Source organism: Plectropomus leopardus, chromosome 2, assembly GCF_008729295.1.
Source record: "Plectropomus leopardus isolate mb chromosome 2, YSFRI_Pleo_2.0, whole genome shotgun sequence".
NCBI lineage: Eukaryota > Metazoa > Chordata > Actinopteri > Perciformes > Serranidae > Plectropomus > Plectropomus leopardus.
In genome coordinates, this window is record NC_056464.1 from 4,764,278 (window position 1) to 4,785,426 (window position 21,149).

At 37.7% G+C, this 21,149-nt stretch overlaps 1 protein-coding gene across 3 annotated transcripts in view; it reads left to right on the forward strand.

Annotated features, from left to right (window-relative positions):
* The first annotated feature begins 253 nt into the window (after nt 1–253).
* fhit (fragile histidine triad diadenosine triphosphatase) overlaps nt 254–21,149 on the forward strand; it is a 401,046-nt gene continuing 380,150 nt past the window's right edge. For 2 of the 3 annotated variants that reach the window (XM_042498823.1, XM_042498840.1), the window contains exons 1-2: nt 254–275; nt 16,828–16,914. The gene's annotated coding sequence lies outside the window, so the exon portion shown is untranslated. Of the gene's footprint in view, nt 276–3,248; nt 3,314–16,827; nt 16,915–21,149 lie in introns of those variants that run through there. The other variant, XM_042498834.1, reaches the window with a different exon arrangement.

Here is a 21,149-nt window from a genome sequence, read left to right on the forward strand (position 1 = left end):
TTTTTAAAAAAGGGATACAATCAAATTACATGTTATATCCATAATTCACAATATAACTTAAATGAATGATATTACTCGTTTTGTATGCTATATATTAATAATCGAAGCTGTCGAAAATAATTCCTATTGTCATTAAACGCAGCAGAAAGTTCGCCTTCCGTCAACTTGGTATTTGTAGTTTCATAAAAGTGACACAGCGCTGATTTCCTCGCTACAGCGCGTGCTTAAAAACTACACTTCCCATAGTGCAAGCGCAGATCTCTTCGTCACAGAAGGTGAGTGTGTAAAGCGTGTGTTTGTTGTGTGAAACATGCTGTTAAAAAAAAACCCCCTCTTGTCAGTGTTTATTCATCCATTAAAAAAGACTTGGGCCGCTTTGTTAACCATTTTACTGTCGCGTGAACTGCCTGGTAACACGGGGTTGTTTTTGCTGCACGTGACAATGTACAGTAAGCCAAGACATCCGCGTGCAGGTCAGTCCCTTTAAACCAACCGACCTGTCGAGCGTGACTGTGTGATGCTTCATAATTAAAAATTTAAATGGCGACGAATTGTTAAGCTCTCAGAAATTAATTTCGGACACCAAAAGCTGGAAATATCTGCAGTTTGCCGTCAGCTCCGGGCACAGTAGTAGCTCTGCCCCGTGCAGTTTAATCACAGACATTAGCCGTGTCCTCACTCCTTCACACACACACGACACCGCGAACGAGTTTATTCTTCCGGATCTTAACCCTGTACTTTAATATTTTAACAGATAAAGTGTATGTCATTTCATTAAATGGTAGATTTGTCAGTGCGTCGTTACCTCGTCACCATGAAAAGTCAGCTACTGAGCACCGACCCACATCTCAATGTCGATATTTCCTCTATCCGTCTGCAGAATGTCTCCCTATAGCGTATAGCGAATTTTATAGCGATTCCTCGAGATTTTGCGTGGATATTCGCTCATGATGATGAGATATTAATATTTGTAAGCAAAACAAGGACACGCTCACAAAATCATGTTTGTTAGAACTGTTTCCAGTGGCGTATCCAGGTTTTTTTTGGGGGGGGCTGGGGTGGCCCAAGTGGGGCACTGACTTATGCAGGGGTGCATGATGAACAAATGCTGCTGGGGCACGTGTGTCTTTAATGCACCATTTTGGATATTAAATTCCTGTTTAAAGTTGTTTTTTTTTTTTTAAAAGATTATTTTTTGGGCATTTTTGCCTTTATTAGATAAGACAGATCAACAGCACGAAAGGGGGAGAAAGAGGGGATGACATGCAGCAAAGGGCCATGAGTAGGAATTGTACCCCGGGCTACTGCAGCTAGGACACTGTCCTCATTTATGGGGCGCCTGCTATATCCACTCAGCTACCGAGCACCTCATTCCCCCTTATAATTGAGCTGAATAGATAAATAGACAGACCAATCACAGTACATCAGAGTGATGCTGCACAAATGTAAAACCCAGCTTCCATAGCCTACTTTATTAAAGAAATTGCTCCTCTAAAAGTAAATACTAGAACCGCAAGTGTATAGTCCCTGAATGGTTCATAAATAAGCCTACATGAACAAACTTTATAACAGTTCAGTGTATCAGTGTATTTTTATGTAAAATTAGTCAGGATAGACAGAACTCTGGCACATTACTGCCTCTCAGGTTTAACATATTAATATCTAAGCATATTGGCACGATTTCTTTCAAGAACATAAGAGGGAGGCAATTTGCAGCTTTGCAAGAACCCCCCCCAAAAAAAGCAAGAAATTAGTGAAAGTTAAAAAAAAGCGTAAAAGTCCTCAGAAAATTTGCAAAAACGAAAAGTAAGAAAACAAAACAAAAAAAACAATTAAATGACAAAAACATGCTAAAATGATATATAAATATAGTTCTGTAACATAATTTAAAATATATTATTGTTATTAATTATATATGCAGTTCTGTTGACATTTTCCCTTTTTTTATTAATATTTTTTTCTTTACAACTTTATACATTTTTTCTCTGTCTTTTTCAGGACATTTTCTTGTGACTTTCACGTGTCTCTTGTTATTTTTAACAAGAGACAAGTGAAAGTTGTTTTCAAAAGAATTTGCTCATGTTTAAAGGGTTTAAATGCTTATGAAAAACATCTGGGGCTTAATACTGAAGTACACCTATAAATGAAGATTCACTTTACTCATCAACCAGTTCAAACTGACTGGGCAGATAGCCAATCATAATGAGGTGGCGCCAGGGGTGGCCGATCAGATTCCAGGGGTGGCCCGTTTTCAACTGTAGGGTTAGCTTACTCAGCACTCGACAGCTCAGAAAACGGAACAATATCTTAACAGAGTCTGGTACTGGGCCACAGAATCTGATGGGTCTCACCAGGGGCGTCTCTAGGATTTAAGCACATTGGGGGCTTAACACCAGCCTCAGTAGGGGGGGCCCAGGGGGATTTTTTTTTTTTTTTTAAATGAACAAGCTCTATTTTTATGTTTTTTTTTAAATGCACCCTGGGACCTTATTTAACCTTAAAAACTGTTTTCATTCTTCAGATTAATTCTCAATTGTGATGAGAAAAAATATTTTCAAATTATGTTAATTTGACTACTTTACAAATGCTAACATAAAAAATGTATTAACTCGACAGGGTTCCTACAGCTTGAGGCGTGTTAGATTAAAGACTTTATACCACTTTTTTTCATGCCACTGGGGAGACCAATTTTGCAATATCCCAAATTAAAGAAAAAAAAACAAACAATAACCAGCATCAGTCACTTCTGGGGGAGGGACAGTTTTGCGTCAGTGTTTATTGTAAACATTAATCATGACGGTATCTGTGCCCTCTGTCCCCCGCACGTTTTACAACTGCTTAGTTCATTTGAAACATGTCATACCGCCTTTTTCCGAGCGGACTTGAAACGCACCATGAATAGGCAGCGGTACCATGGATCTGTTATAAATCAGCTCACACTGTCTTGTGGTGATCACGTGACGCAGTTGAGACATGCGCCTCAGCCGCTCTGAATAGTTGGTTTTGCACCCCTTCTTCAAAACAAACTGTGAGAGTTGAATAAAGTTGTTGCTTGCTGATAATGTTAGCTAAATGATGTCAAATTAATTAGACGCTAATATAGCTCTGTGAACAAGAATACAAACATTATTATATTGTTACTTATGGCTGGCTAGCTAGCTTTATGCTAGGAATAGATCCACTCCTTCATTTCTGTGCAGAATTTGCGCTCACTATTGCTTTGCACTTTTAATTTTTAATGCTCCAATAGAAAGAGCAGGGAGGAGAAGGTGGACCAGAAGGCAACACTGATGCTCACACAGGGGCTTCACAGGTGAGGAGATATTATAATTGGTTCAGAAAATATATATAGCATAAAAGTGACTTTTAGATGAATTTCCACAGCTATTTTTCAACTACTTTTCTTAATTAAAAAAATCTCTATTATTGCAATAGGCAGAGCAAGGAGAATGACTGGCATTCATCTCCACAGCTTTTTCTGAACTACTCTTCCAAAATGTCTTTGAACATCTTTTTTGTCTGTATTGCAAAATACAGAGCAGTGAGAAAGCAGCACACAGCAGTCAGGACAGAGTCAAGGCTGCAGGGCGAGGCTTCTCAGGTGAGGAGAGGTTATAACTGGCTAAGGAAATGTTGTCTGTAGGATAAGAGTGACTCTGAGATTAATTTCCATAGCTATTACTGAACTTTTCATGTTCAGTCCTGTCACTTAATTATCTGGCCACTTACCCTGTAGATACTTGAGGGTTATTCTGTGTCAAGTCAGCCAGAGCTTAGCAGCTCAAACTTTTGATTTTGATAGTATATGATTTTCATCATCATTTTTAAAGAATTTAAGTTGGGTTCTGGTGCCATACTGTGGCTGTTTGTGGTTATTTGGTTCTTTAGCCGCTAAGGAGAGGTGCGATTGAATGTGAGAGCATGATAAATCACTCGATAAAAGTCGGCTTGTTCCCGAACAATCTGTCCCCCTCCCATCTGAAATGATGGCTATGCCCCTGCCTACATAGAAGCAAGACACACGTACTTTGTGGTTTTGCCTCTTTTTTCTTTGTTGTTGTTTTGCATCCCTTTGTAGTCATTGCACATCCTTTTGTGGTTTTGTGTCCCTTTTGGGTTTATTTTGTGACTTCTTTGGTTATTTTATGTCTCTTTGCAGTTTTTTACATCTCTGAACGGTCATTTAGAGTATTTTTCTTGTCAATACATGTTATCATAATTCAAAACATTTTGCCGTTGCATGGGTCCTGACACTTTGGGACCATGAGCCTGTGCCCGGTAGGCCTGATTAGTAATATGTTCATGATTGTATGATGCTTGACATGACACCAGGCAGAATATTCAGACATTATTTCATGGCTGTCCAAATCCGTCAAACAGAAATATTGCAGATATGTTGTCATTTAGCCTCATACACGCTTCCCCAGTATGTGCTTGCTTTGTCATCTTCACTAGCATTTAGATCTTTACTGAATAAAACAACAAGGCTATAAATAACTCAACAGATTCTTTTATTTGATTTTCTTCCCATACTGGATCAAAGACCCACATCCAAACTTTTGTAGAGACATCCAGGGACGTAATTTATGGTGGGAACATGGGGGGACATGTCCCCTGCACTTTTTCAGACGGAAGTAATTGCCCCCTTAACTTTTTTACAGTCTGGAAACTAGTGTTAAATAAAATAAATAAATGAATAACGACAGTAGGACGTCTTTTAAATCTGTAAAGTGGTAACAGAATGTATTATAGTTGAGCTGAGTATCTAGTCTCAACATTGTAAGAGGAAATACATTTTGATATCTTGAGCTCCATAGTTAGAGTTTTTTAGAGTTTTTTTAACATGCGATGGGAATTTTAGACTATACACAACTGGTGTTTTTTGCACCACCTTCACACATTGCCCTGTGGATGATGTTTTTCTGGAGGTTGGCATAGAAGTTAGCGTTCCCTTGGTTCTTTCGTTAAAAAGCCTATTAGATTTTTCTATTTAATTTTTAGATCTTTGAAGAAAATAAGCTCTGTGATAAACATTTGTGATTTATATGTTTTGTTCAGCAAGTTAATCCTTGTAAAAGAACAACACTTTAAAAATGCTAATGTAAGGCTATAAATGAGCTACACTGCAATAGCACACTTAAAGTCGCCACAAACAAGGCTGTAAAGCCATGCTCGGAGTGGTTCGGCAGTCTCATTCAGCCAATTGTTAGCAACCGTATTTTTTAAAGGCACATAAAAGCTTCAAAATTTTTTAGTGGGGTATTTACTGAAGCATTTTTGTTGTTAAACAAAAAGTAAAAGTGTCCTAAACATTTATTAACCACAGACCTTATTTCAGTCATATAACCAAAATAAAAAACAACATTCTGAAAACCATTTGAGTTTGGGACGAGGGAACCAGGTGTGCTTAAATACTAACTATTTTCTGAGTTTTAGGGCTTCTTCCTGTGGCACTCTACTGTTTTTGTCTCTTATGAATTATTTTTGTCATAGTTTTTTCATCACCCTAAAAGTAACCTTTTTAAAATGTGTCTTCCCATGACCACTTTGGCTCTAGTTATAATAATCGCCATCCCCAAATGTTTTGTTCTGCACTCTGTGCCTATGGTGTGAGTCAGTATATTGATCAGTTTCATTGCTATTTGCTGCATTTTGCTTTATAAAATATTTTTGTTTTCAATGTTTATTTCCATGCCGCTGACCAGCACGCGGTGTAAAGTGGTCAGCTTCCAAAATCTATTAACTGAAAACCTTTTCAGTCCAGTTTTTAACTCAGTTTTATCATAAAATCATGCCTTTACAAAGAGTGCTCATGCTCTTCATACTGTGCACAGAGAGAAAATCATGTTTTTGAAAAGAAGGAGCAGAAATAATGCACGTTCCAGCAGCTTGAAAATAAGCTGTCCCGTCACTTTTCCGACCATAAGCATGAATTGTGTGAGCGACTGAATGTGATCATTTCTAAGTTGGAGGTAATATGATTCGACTGCTGTGGTGATTTACACCGCGTACGTTACTGGCACTGTGCAAGGACTCTGTGCTTCACTTGATGGATAGTATGGCCTCTGCATTTGAAGTTGGATTATGCATTGTTTTTTGGTAGGACAGAAAAGTCTTTTTAGATTTTTCTATTTTTGTGCCGTCTGAAAGTTATGTTTTGTAGCAGTTCTTGGGTTTTCATGATAATCTTGGAAACTTATTTTATTTAAAGGAGAGAAACGACCACCTGCAGAATGTCTCGAGCAAGCCTGGAATTACTTTTGCCTTTTTATTTTCTTGTGTTAAGGACCTTTGGAGCAGAATGTACTGGAAGATGCTGACATTTTGGTTAATTCCCTTTTTTGCTGTATTCTGAGTCTTCTTTGTGTAAAATGAGGATAGAGCTAAAGGATTAAATGGGTTTACGTCTTCCAAATAAGCAACATGGGAAAAATAACTATAGTCCTAGAGGCAGAAAAGACCTGTGTGAGTCTTAGGGCTGCAAATATTCTGTGAATATTCATGTGACTGTGTTCATTTGTAGCCAAACGTTAGATTTTTACTACTTGCAATTGCATTTACTCATCCCAAAAATCTCAAAAGTGTATTTTTTGCAATAATCCAAAATTCCACAGCAAAAATCCAATAGACTTTTTGACAAGGGGCCAGGGCCGATGCAAACTTCAGGTTGGCCTTAAAAAAAATAAAAAAATAAAAAAATAAATTTAAAAAAAGAAAAGTCATCCCTGCAGGACTCTAGTAATTAATTAAATTACAGATATCGTCTTGACGACTTGTGTAGAAGTTAAAGTCGCATATTAGAATATTACATGGTAAGTCCTATGGCACCTGATGTGTAATGTACTTCATATCCAAAGCAGTTTATTATATTAAATGCAACTAAGTATTTCAAAGTAAATGTACAGGTAAATCCTGGTTATTAAAAAGCAAGCTGGCAGAATACACACACACACACACACACACACACACACACACACACACACACACATATACATATTTGTATTTTTTTTTTCAGTTTGCGTGACAATTTTTGTCGCTCATAATGTTTTTTCCTGTTTTTTTATAAAAGAAATTTAACCAATTTTCTCAGCTTTCAGAGGTTTAAATTCTAGTAAAAGGCGTCTAAATGCAGCACAAGAAACTGATGTCGAAGGGTTCATAATGGCCACACATTTTTTTTACAACTTGCAGGATGTAAAAAACAAAATCCAGTTTTCCCTTCCCTCCCATTCCTTTAGGCTATTCCTCCCTTCCTTCCCTGTTTTGTGGGAAGAAACTAAGATGTTTAGAGAAATGAATTAATATAGCAATCATTGTATCAGGAGCAGCTGGACTGGTGTTTGTGCTGTTTCTTGAACAAGAGCTTAGTGCAGTAATTGCATGCAGCAGCTCAAAAGTCATGTCCACGTGTAGTGGGGTTGTTAGGTGACTCTAGGATGCATTAGAAGGTTGGAAATATTACGAATCATTTTATTTGCCTCTGAATGTATAAAAGCCCTGTACACCCAGAAAGGGTGTTTTTATTCATCCTAGTTGTAATTCTGCAAATTAGGAGAAGCAATGCTGGGATGTACAGCATGTACAGTCACTAAATTCTACGCACTGATGATGACTTATTTCCCTCGATCTGTATTGTCTCAGTTTGTACTATCTACTAGCTCTCTCACTGGAATCCCGTGTGTCGTGTTAGATAACCAGAGCTGACAGGCTAAGACAGGCATGTCTTAAAATGTTTTGAAAATGCAAGGACAAGTGATGCATACAGATTCACCTTTCATCAGTATTTTGACTAGTTTACAGCAAGTAGCTTCATTTCTAAATAGTGAAAATGTTCATGATTAAGCTATCATGACATTGTGACATTGTGCTTTGTACTATTGTTGAAAGAGCACCTTGGATTGTCTTTAAACAAGACACCCATAGGTCTATACAGGGCTTGAATTTATAATTTACAACCCTGTTAAATGTAAACGACCACTCTACACACCCAAATCAAGACTACAAACAATTCATTACAGTACAGGTCATTATCAATATTTACCTACAACATAAAAGAGTAGCTTCTTATTGCATAAATAAATAAATAAAAGTGGTGGAGGTGTGTAGAAGATTAATTAAAAAGATAAAAACTAAACTGATAAAACCCAGCAAGAGAAACAATGTCTGTTTGAATATTGATTAATAACAGCAATACATACTGTAATACAGAGTAGAAACAAATCTCTGCACTAGAAACAAAGAGCAAAGAAGTACAAATTATTTTTGTCAAATCAATTCAACTTTGTAAAACTCCCAAAAACAACTTGACTTTACATTTCATGTGTGTATGCGGGAGATGTGAATGTGAGCATCAGTCACCCTCTAGTTTATAACTTCACTATGAATGCCCTCATAATGCATTATAGATGTGATCTTCACAGAAAGTTTTATTTTGTCAAGTTTGATTTAGCTTGGAAAGGAGTTTCTCCCCTAATTCCCGACATGGTTAGAATAGTCACATTGCTGGAAAAATTGTTGTCATAATATATAAGTAATAGTTAAAGCTAACACTGAATGATATAAGCAAACGGTTGTCTGCAGAGCCGAAGCCAAAGAGAATTCAGCTCTGTAGAGCTTTTTAGCCTCTTAATCAATAGTTTTGGCTCTGTGTAAGTTTTTTTTGGTTCAGTCTTCACCCTCGTCCACCCCCAGAGGGCAGCTGTTTTCAACAAACATGCTTTGATAAACCCACTGCACACTACCTGTCCAGCACTAAACGGAAGATATACAAAGTGAATGAATAACGGTAGCTGGTGGAAATACTGAGCCAGGTGGCCAGAAACACAACTCCACAGGAATGCTAATGTTGCTCGCTTTCCTCTGGATGTGTAAGTGGAGTTGGCAGCCAGCCTGCTGGCCATGACAAATTTATAAGGTTACAGTGTATGTGTGGGATGTGCTGTTTGTTAATTTATAATAGAGTTTACCCGAAGTTGCCAATAAAATCATTTAATGCCGCTACTGTGGTGATAAATGGCTTTAAATAAATAACACATTTGATATTATAATTTAAAAAAGTATTCCCGTTATTACGGTGATGTGAGACACTCACCTCCCTGCTGCTGTGTGGAGTAACTCTAGAACCTTTATATTCACTGATTCAAATCTCACCTGGATGAACTCCAAATATTATGGCACGGGACATCATTTTATTGTTTGTGCAGGCTTTAAAAAGGAGATTGTTTAACATTTTAGGCAATATCTATATTTAACACAGAGTTCAACATTAACTCTCAGGGTCCGCTTCAATATTACACACACTCCTTTCACTGCACACACCATGCATTTTTCAAAATCAGGCAAAAAAGGATATTATACGTTCATATTATTTTCTACTTTCAGTGAGTTTGTTTTTTGTTAACCAACACCAGTCCTAATCACAAATGTCAAATACCATAATTTTAACCCTTTAAATGCCAGGTTTTTGTCATGGTGCCACTATGTTATTAGATGAAAAAAAAAAAAAATCTTATTACTATAATTATTTTTAATATACTGCATGCAAAGTAGATTATTTTGGATAATCACAGCCTGGGATATGTCCCAGAATAGCAGCAACATTGATTTTTATACATTATTACGTTTTATGCAGTGTCAAATACTCTCTTCTCTTTATTCTTACACTTTTCAAAATCAGGCTATAAAAATATTGCACATTAATATGATTTTGTCCTTCCATTAAGTTTATTTTTTTTAACCATCACCAGTCCTAATCATAAATATCAAATATTAGTTTTCACAATTTTAACCCTTTAAATGCCAGGTTTTTGTTATGATACCACTAATTTTTTAGATTAAAAAAAACCAAAAAAACAAACACAAAATGAATTAAATATCAAACATTCATTAATTTAGTTTGGCCAGTAAAAATTATTAATTAAAATGTGCTAAGAAAGTGTCAGCATGGGAGGAACTTTTACTATGTAAAACCTCAAGGAGCTATTTTTTCATTTATCTAAATTTTCACTTGACATTATAAATAAAATGGTTGCTGGGAACTTGCTGTATATGATGTTGAACGTTTCGGTTTTGATTTAACATATGCTCAAGGCATTTAAACAAAGTTTTGTGTTGGAGTTTGTTATATTCCAAATTCTAAATATTGACATAAAAAAACTGTATTGTTGTAAATGCATATCCATTCCAAATATTGGTTATCAGTCTCATTAACTACCGGTAATCGGTATTGACCCTGAAAGAACAGCATCAGTCAACCCCTTATCCATGCAGTAGATGTAACAAAAATTATGATTCTAAAGCCCTTGTCTCTTAATGATTATATAAAAAAGTGATAACATACAAATAACTAATAAACAACAAGGACACAGCTAGAGGCAAATGGAAGACGATACAAAAATGACAGTAGATGTATTAATGTTGCACTGAAGGTAATATATATTCATAACTAGGGCTTGCTTGTATGTTATATAATAAGATACTGTATGTTATATGTATTCGTGTCACAGTTTGTCCTCTGTGTCTTGATACAGTTGAATCATTTATTTTTCACCTAGACTGGATTTGGCTTCACTTCTTGTGCACTGAGAGGCTGGGGTGCAGGGAACTGTCAGGGGGCTGGAGTGACCAGCTGGATTTTATTAATTTTCAGAATCATCAGCCCGTTCTCCACGGTGCTGTTAAAGAAGCTCACATGACTTCTCCCCCCTCTAATGGCAGCCATCTGTCCGCAAGGCAAAAAGCTCCTCCTCTGAGCTGTCAGAGGACTTCACATAAACACCTGCTCCGAGCGGACAAACACGTGTAACTGACTATGCTTACACAAGCAAAAAATTCAGCTTTTTTTACCTTATTTACATTATTATTGAAAAATACAGTACTCTGCCTAACCCTCACTTGTATTGCTCTGCGCTCAAATACTTTTTTCAAAATCAAGCTTTAAAAAATATTATACATTCATATTATTTCCTAATTTCATTGAGTTAACTTTTAAACCAACATCAGTCCTAATCATAAATATTTTAATTACCTCTCAGAATTTTAACCCTTTAAATGCCGGGCTTTTGTCATGATGCCACTATGTTTTTAGATAAAATAAATAAATAAATAAATTATAATTTTCAATATACTACATGCCAAGCAGTTTTTTTTTTTGTATAATAACAGACTAGGATATGTGAATGTTTAGCAGCGTCTACACAATACATGGCACCAAAACAAAAAGAAAAGAAAAGCGACACTGGGTATTCAGAATAAGACACTTTCATTAGCGTTATTTTCCCCTCTTTCTTTTACAGCTCTCTGCCTCTCATTGACAAACACACAAAAAAAGGGCTTTTGCAGAGCTCCCAACCGTGACTACAAAGTAACATTTTGCTACCATGGAGCACCACTATTATGTGCAAATATTGTTAATCTGTGAACTTGAGAGCTGTTAGTTGTTTTCCAGCTCACAGTAGATGAATCCTCATGCTGCCGTTACACTTTAACTATCTGCTAATGCTAATATCCAATTGTAGACCAGACACTTAAGGTCCACAGCAAAAACATCAATACTCAGAAGAACAAACAGGGTCCTTCAAAATAAAGGCACCATTGGATCCGCTTTGATTTATTTAATTATAACAACACTTTAGTTTACTTTACTATAACAGTACATTATTTGACTTTATACTTTATTTTACATTACAACAGTGTTTTATTAAACTAACTTAAAAACAGTAGTTTATGTAACTTTACTTTATGGCAATAGCTACTTGTAACTGTTTCAGTTAATTATTTTTTTTGGCAGTCTACAGTGGTTAAGAGGAGATTTCAATATTGACATATATATTGTGTATCTTGATGTAGCCTAAAAAATTGTGATATTATTTAAGAAGCCATATCGCCCAGCCCTAGTGCCCTGTGTGGTACCACAAGATGCTAAGTGGCGTGACAGAGTGTTTGTATTGGACGACATGGCGTGAGAGCAGGTTGTCTTTGAAGAGTTGTGGGCATAGCCCTGTTTGCATAAGTGTGTTAGAAGCCATCGAGCAACGACTGCAAGAGCTTGTAGTAAACTGTGCAGAGAAAGTACAACATGACTATATGTCATCATTTATTCGCTGAATCTCTTATTATACACTTCACCTTTTATTGATACATCAACTTTTACACCTCCCACTAATATAAACAGTCTAGTGTGATATTTTGAGGTTTTCTTCTGAAATGTTTTGCTTTTCAGCTCAGTTTTTTTTCAGTGTAGATTGAAAGTATGCATAAAAAGAGGTGGAATGAAATGCCTTTTGTTACCAGTCTTAACCTTCTAATGATTGCATGTTATTGATATGAAGGATAATGTATTTCTGAGGGTGGATACACTATTGTAGAGAGTTTTCCCAAGTTGCATCTTATATTCAGCACAAATGTTGACTCTTTAAAATAGAAAGCCATCTTTCTTGTGGTTTGCACCAGTGGTAATTTGCATTGATGCATGTAACCGTGTTGGAGCCAGCAGTGGGTATTTACATAAAGCATTAACAGTGTGCATCATTAGATCAGTGACACTGTATCCCTCAGATCCCATGACCTGCTTTGCGTCATAACTCCACACGGAGATTTGCGAGCGGGGACACACGATGTAAGAGAGCCTGTATCAATTATGCACCTTTTATTCATGCCACAACAATGCCTCGCACAGTTGATTTGGTTCCTTCTGCTTCATGTATAATTCAACAGAGCGGCGTCCATTCTCTCCAAGCGCTGTATTTTCCCGGCTCGTCTGACATGCAGACACATTGTGTTAGTGCGCTGTTGTGCGTCATTCTGTCCCCGACACACATAAGGTGTCCTGTTTGACGTTTGTAGGAGCATGCTAAATGTGTGTGTGGGAGCTGTCTGCATACCCAGACCGATACTTTACACATATACACATTACACTTTCAATATGGAGCTAAATCATCACATTCACTGTTTGATTGTGTTAACCCTTTGAAACCTGGATTGACATCAGTTTTCTCAGATGCCTTTGATAAGCATAAAAACCATTGAAACAAATTGATTTGCTTTCTTCAAAAAACACAGGAAAAAAGGCAATCAGCAACTTGACATGAAATATCCCACAAATTTCAAAAGAATTAATAAAAAGGTTACAGGAAATTAACCTGAAAATTAAAAAAGAGAGAGAATCATAAGAGAATGATGAAATAACTAGGAAAATTATCAAAAAATGTTTTATTTATTATCATAATTATTCATTTAAATGAGGTCAAAGAAATATATGTATTTTTTATTATTATTATTATTAATATTATTATGGGCAGCTGTGGCTCACAGGTAGAGCGGGTCAAGAGGGTCAGGTGGCACCTTGCCCGGTAACCTCGAACACCAGTGTGTGAATGTGTGTGTGAATGGGTGAATGTGACATGTAGTGTTTAAGCACTTTGACTAGTCAAAAGACTAGTAAAGTGCAATACAGGTACAGTCCATTTACTGTTTATTTTTATTTTTTTGTTTTATTTTAGTAGCTCCTTCCGGTAATTTACTGATTTTTTTTCTTTCTCTTCTAACTTATAGTAATTTTTGATTACCTTTTACCAATTTCTTGCAATTTTTGTTTCATTTGTCGTTTGTCATTTCCTTCTTTCCATGTTTTTGAAAGAAAAGTCGATATGTTTTGGTTTCAAAGGGTTAAGTGACAGCATCGTAAAAACAAATAGAGATATATGATTAGATATTGAGATATCTTTGAGGTGATTTCTTTTAGAATCACCAAAACAATTATTCAAAATATGAAATCAAATGAAGAAAATAGTTTGTTTGTGCATACATTTAGTAATTTCAGCAGCAGTCATATATTTTAGTCATCATGTTTTATGTTTATACCACAAATTATCCTTGAATATAAACTGTTGTTCTCTCTCTCTCTCTCTCTCTCTCTCTCTCTCTCTCATTTCTTTTTTTGTGTTCATTGCCTTCTCCCCATGTTTTTGAGAGAAATTAAGCTAATATGCTCAAGTTTAAGAGGAATGAAATTTGGCACAAATGTCCACTTGCAGTGGAGAATAAACTGATTGGAATTTGCTGTTTTTGTGAGCTCACAAAATCATGTTTTGGGCCAAAACTCAAAATTCAATTAGCTCATGACTTACAACTAAATTTTACACAAATCTATTTAAATACTCTCTGCCATATATCTGCAGTCCTCGCTCTCATATGAGTCACATACATGATGGGTTATGTAACCTCTTTTTAGCTTCAGCTGAACTCAAGAATACATTTTTTTATTCGTCCTCCATCTCTTTCATTGTAATCATGTTATGAAAGTATGACATATGGCCAGTATGGCGCGGGGAATAATTACTGCTACCAGTAACTCTTTTAGAGTGGATGTGAATATCACAACCCACAAAAGTTGTGCCTATTCTTTAAGAGACACTGGGTCTCTATGTCTAAGTGTTGGCAGAACAAAAAGTCATGTGTATTCCGGCATTCATCAATATGTTAGTAGCGCTTAGACTTTTTTGTAGGTCATAACAAAATCTACACCTGCCTCTGACTGCCGTGGTGCTTGTGTAAATGAGGGATGCAGATAAATTTTGCTGATCATTATTAGAAATTTAAATTTTTAATTTGAATTTTGCTCCGTTATGTTTACAATATGCAGAAGAAACATATACATTTAACGTAACAAAGGATTAGAATTTAAAAAAAACAAAAACATTTAGCTGAATTAGTTGGCAATTTTCAGATTTAAGCTTCTTATTAGGTTTCTTAAAAATTGTGAATGGGCTATTTCAGTTGACTTTATACATGTGTTTTTTTCAGTTTGCTGTTGACTGCTCCAGTGGAGGTAGAGCTCTGATTGGGCCCCCAAAAAATCAGGCCCGACCCTGTTCATTTCAATTCTTTTTATAAAGCCCATCATTATAAATTACGATATGCCTCAGAGGGCTTTACAGCATACAGCATCCCTTTGTCCTTGGACCCTCATGGCAACTAAGGAAAAACTCGCCCCGAAAAACCCTTTAGATGTCATAAAAAACAATAAAATTGCAGTAGATGACAAAATTAAACAGAGGAACGAGAGACAGAAAGAGAGGAAGGGAGAGGTGCACAGCATCAGTAATAACATTGACATGAAATCTAACAATAATAATAGACATAATGAAAAAATAATTTAGGATAGCATGTAATATTACATGCAAATAATATAGTTTATGTATGTGGAATTAACAATTATATGCAAATGATAAAGGTGGAGGTATGACTAATAATGTAATGGCAGTAGGAGAAGGCATGAATCCGCAGTTTCTGTCCAAGCCCGACCCGAGCCCGACCTTTGGCAGCAGTTTTGAGCTCAAGCCCGATTTAAAAACCCATGTTTCTACTGTAAAAATTGGGGGCAGTAGTAGCCCAATCTGGTAGGGACTTGATGCGAGAACTGGAGGCTCAGGAACTGGAGGGTTGGCTGTTCAAGTCCCTGTCTGGACCAAGTATGCACCTCCTGAGCACTGCCAAGGTGCCGGTGAGCAAGGCACTGGACTGCTCGGGGCGTCCGTCCAAGGCCAGCCTCCTGCCAAAGTGTCATTTAAGCAAGAAACAGTTCACAGCACATCTCTTTTTTTGTTTGCGGCATGTTTGCAGGTGGAGAGGATGCACCTGTCCATCGTCATTATCACCTTCTTATCCGGTGGTCAATAGCTATCAGTTCATGGGCGCAGATGTATTCTTATTACTGGCTGGTAGGAGTGCATCATCAATTTAAGATTGATTGACATTCATGAACATGCACACATACTTATACGATCAAATCCGAGTTTCCCGCAGCATTCATGAATCCGATGTAGCTTTTTAGTACCAAGATGTTTTATATGCGTACTGCTAACAGATGTACTAACATTTCATGAATGAAACCTGCTGAGTCTGACTGGTTAACCCTTTAAGACCTGAGCAAATTGGCCTGATTAATTTCAAAAACTCATGAAGACAATGAGAAACTTTGTAAGTAATGACCAATTTTCTAAAATTTTTCCTTCTCTTAAGGACTCTTTAAACTTTTGTTTAGTTTAGCTAATTTTTTGGGTCATTTCCTGCCAAGATGCACATTGCCTTTTTTCCATGTTTGGCATGGCAAAGGAGACTGCGTGCTTGGGCTTTGTTGCTGTGCCGTAACCAACTAATACATGAGTATATAAACCCACATAACACAGCGTTTATTTTAGGAGCGGACAAGGATGTGTAAATTGTTATGCAGAGAATAAAATGTCCCTTATAAATAACGATGATAGTGGTGGTTATGTTAATTAATACAGATTGGACAAAATTTGCGGAGGGATTTGGCCTAATTTTGGAGCCGAAAGCTGTCACTGATATGTTTTTCTAGATATGTTGTAGGTGGTGTTTGGCTCTTTGATAAACACCATAAAAATACATTTAACCCAGATGCTGTCAGGGTTCTTTGGGCCGTTTCTAAGTCCTTGATACTGTATGGAAATCGAAGGAGCAGCATGTTGGAGAGTGGCTACTCGGGGTACAGATTCTTCAGTGTGTGTGTGTGTGTGTGTGCGTGAGTATGTTGACGGGTGCGTGTTTGTGTGTGTGTGTGTGTGTGTGTGTGTGTGTGTGTGTGTGTGTGTGTGTGTGTGTGTGTGTGTACGTGTGTGCGTACTGCTAGAGGGCAGAGGAGCTGCCAAATGATTTTCACTGTGAGGTCGTAAGGTCAACGTCAAGGTGTGGAGAAAGGGGCTCTGCTGGACCTCAGGCTGAATATCAATGCTCCACCTCTCCCCCTTTGTGGGTCTCACATTTACATCAAAAATCACATCCATCCTGCTTTTTTTCCTCTCACAGGCAAAGAGAGCAGAGCAGCCCATTTCTTTCTTTCTTAGCCACGAACACAAGCAGTCCACTGCAGCACTAAGAAGACATCCTGTACAGGTAAAGATTACACAGACAACCAAACAGTGTGTGTAGTATGTGTTTGTGTCTGTCAGTAACCCACAAAATATTAAGAAAAGTAATATTTTCACACCTAATTTTATTATTTAAATAGAGGAATACATCTGTACACCTTTTGAATACAACCTTCTGTCACGGAAGACAGAAGAGGCTCAATTGCCTAGTTAACTCATCAAAAAATAAACTTAATTCCAACTCGACAGAAACAACATAAAACTCACCCAAACCGCCTTGGATAATCTTGCTAGAAATCTAGTCAGTAAGCAGCTGTGGTTTGGTCAAAATAAATCCTTAATTCATCAAGTTAGATGTTAAAAAACAGTTTCTTTTTGCCTGCTTGCCGCCGGTTATTTACAGTCTTGTATCTTCTCCATCCACCACTAGGTGTCGCTTTGTCTTTTAAGCTTTAAGCTGCCTGTTCAGTAAACATGAAAATCAACCTCCAAACTTGAAAGCAAGTTCAACATCGGCATTTTTTAAATGTAAGTGCTAAGAGCGGTTTGATTGAGCCTATTTGGTTCATTATAGGGCAGCTATACAGTCTTTTCTTTACACTGCCTTTGCATTTTTACCCACAACCAAACAACAGCGGCATTATGGTGCTCCTGCCCATTCTCAGTCTGGAGTTGTTAAATACCAATACTTCGTCAGTGCTTTCAGCATAAGATCCCAATGCCAAAAGATGCGTTTTGCATCTGCATGATACGCTGCTGGACGGAATCAGCTGAGAATGCGGCCAACTAGAACCATTTGTGGTGTTATCATACACCAGCGGACATCATAGGGTAGCTGCCATGGCAGCCTGATAGAGAGACGGGCAGTGTCACTTGAGAACTCGGATGGACGGAACCTGTTGCGTACAATTGATATGTAACAGGACAGTGTCAGGTTAAGAGTGCTGCCGGTAACGATTTAATTTAGGGAGCTCTAGGGTCCCTATAGAGTGGGAGGGCGGGGTGGTGGATTGGTCCAACAGCGTTGGTTGCCATGTGCTTGTGTTGTCTAAACATAACCGAGTGCAGCGTCATCCCATCAAGTGCTTGTCTTGACATTATGGTAACGTCCTGGAACATCAACTGCAGACGCAGAAGGACACCTAGAGTGTAATATGTAGATGCGGAATCCAAGGCAAAGCGGCAATATGTGATGACTTGGGATGAAAACTGGCCACTCTAGTGTGTGAATTAAGACAGCATGCCGGCATCATGGAAGCAATGAAGGCTTCTGGACCTCATTGATTTTCTAATTTATGGGTATTTTCAGTGGCTTTTTTCTACTTTGAATTAACTGCTAAATGCTACTACCTGCTTTTTAAATCTCATATGCATAACACGTCTTCAAATTATAATACATGTCCTGAAACAACCCCCGCCCCCCCTTTCTGCAATTGTACCTTTTATACAGAATTGTAAGGTGGCACAATTGTGTGATTTTCCTGCTTTGAACAGGCAGTCTAAAAACAGCTAAGGAGAATTCCAGCACAGTCACTGCTGCATTATTACTCAGCAATAACATGATGTTGTGAAAAACCTTTAAAAGTCACTCTTTAAAAATGGTTGACATTTATGTGAAGTGTCTATAGTTTTAGTAGACACAAACCCACCAGCATGGCCCTTTAAGTTGAAGTATTCATCCTCAGTAATAAATGAATGCAGATCAACTGTGGTGCAAACAAACCCTTGTGAGCAGTGTGCAAGCGAATGGCTCATTCATCAGTATTTGCAGGCACACAGTGCCTCCAACTGAAGCCCCGCCAATCCACTAAGTGACTAATTCTGCCTCCATTCACTCTGGATGAGAAGTGAGTAATTTGCTGCACGGAGCTTTGCAGCTCTGGGAAAGGAGGAGGACAAAAGTTCATAATCAGGTGACATACAAATGTCCCGGGCTGGTCCCACTAAGTGATACTTAATAATAATCATGATCAGTAATTATAAATTATGTTGTTAAGTTGATAAAAAGGAAAATCAATCATTAATAAAAGCTGCGTATGAGACTCCAGTGTCTGGTTTAATAAAACCCAAAGCATCCTTATTTGGTTTCAATTTGTGCTCATGATTACAGTGAGTGTGTATTGGACAGAGGCGGTCCCTGTGCTGCTTTCACTGTGCAGCAGATGTTGACCTTGTGTGTGTTCAGGGGCAGGCTTGACCAGCCATATATGTGTGGCATATGTCTGATTGATTCCAGTGAGAAAACTCACTCAATATCCACAATGCACTCAGTCAGTATACATATACAACTTTTTTTCTGCTTAAGTGTTTTTGTTAACTCCTTGGAACCTGAGCCAATTGTCTTGAAGTCTTTCAAAGTATGGGGAGAAGGCAATAAGCAATAATAGAAGAAATTAAAGTAAAGAGAAAATAACTGTCTTAAAGAAGTGTTAAGTGTCAAAACTTCTTTAGTTATTTGAAAATTCTAATAATTCTTTACATAATTGTAAATATGCAATTATAATAATTCTGAATATTTTTTCCCTAACCCCTCCCCTTTTTTACCTTGATTTTTTTCCAATCTTTTTTAAAAATTATTTTCAAAATTCTACTAATTTCTTACGAGTATTTCCTACCAGTTTTCTAATTGCCCTTATTCCAGTGCTTCTGGAAAAAAATTGCACTAATTTCCTCCAACTCAATTTGCGAATCTGGAGGTTAAACCATGGAGCTAATTTTCTTTGTTTCATTATTTTCTTCTTGAAGGGTGCAACAGTGTCGAGAGCTGATCGCAGTGAGCCAGTAGCATTGTCAAAGCAGAAGGAATTAGTTTCTTAAACTTAGCCACTGCTGAATCAGATAGGCAACTAGAATAGTAGCTCTTACTGAGAGGCTTATAGTCGAGTCATAAAAAATTGAAAGTTATTAAATAATGGTCTGACAGAGCAGAAATCTCAGGAAAGACTAATAAATCTGCAATATCGATGCCGTATGCAAGGACTAGATCAAGGGTGTGATTGTAGCGGTGGGTGGGTTTATGTACACACTGACTGAAGCCTGTTGAATCCAAAAGTGTGGAGAAAGCAGAACTAAGGCTATCACTATTAACATCCATGTGAATGTTAAAATCCCCTACAATAATAATTTTGTCTGATTTGAGCACTAAACTTGATATAAGCTCAGAGAATTCAGATAGAAATTCAGAGTATGGGCCGGGGGCGCGGTACACTATGACAAATAGAATTGGCTGTAGAGTTTTCCAGGATGGGTGAGAAAGACTAAGAAAAAGGCTTTCAAATGAATTTTAGTTTAGCTTAGCCTTAGTGTGAATTGCTAAACTTGAATCAAAAATAGCAGCGACTCCCCCTCCTCGGCCAGTGTCCCGCGCAACGTGACTATTTATATGACCAGGAGGAGTGGATTCATTCAGGCTAACGTACTCTTCAGGACAAAGCCAGGTCTCAGTGAGGCAAATAAATCAATATGATTATCCAATATTAAATCAGTCACTAAATGAGCCTTGGTTGATAAGGATCTAACGTTCAAGAGTCCGCATTTAATTCTCCTGTTATGATGCTGTTTGACAGGAGATGAGTTAATTTTTATGAGATTTTCTTGTACAACTCCCCTTTTGTTTATTTTAGCTTTAAACAAATGAAGTGGTCGGGGGACAGACACTGTTTTTATAACATTTAGATTATGGGTGTGTGACTGTGCTAGAGGATCAGAGAAGCGTGTAAGACTGCGACTCTGAAACCTGGTCCCAACTCTGGTTTGTCATGGCTTTGGGCCTCTAATAAAATCGGTCAGATTCTTAGAGAGTAGAGCGGCTCCATCCAAAGTGGGATGGATGCTGTCCCTCCAGATAAGACCAGGTTTCCCCCAAAAGGAGTGCCAATTATTAACGAAGCCCACATCATTTGCTGGACACCACCACGACAGCCAGCAGTTGAGTGCTGACATGCGGCTAAACATGTCATCACTGGTCACATTGGGGAGGGGTCCAGAGAAGATTACGTGTCCGACATCGTCTTGGCGTACTCACACACCGACTCTATGTTAATTTTAGTGACCTCCGATTGACGTAACCGGGTGTCATTGCCGCCAACGTGAATAACAATCTTACTGTATTTACATTTAGCCTTAGCCAGCAGCTTCAAATTTGACTCGACGTCGCCCGCTCTGGCCCCAGGGATACATTTGACTATGGCTGCTGGTGTCACTAACTTCACGTTTCGCAAAATAGAGCTACCAATGACCAGGGTTGTGTCCTCGGTCGGT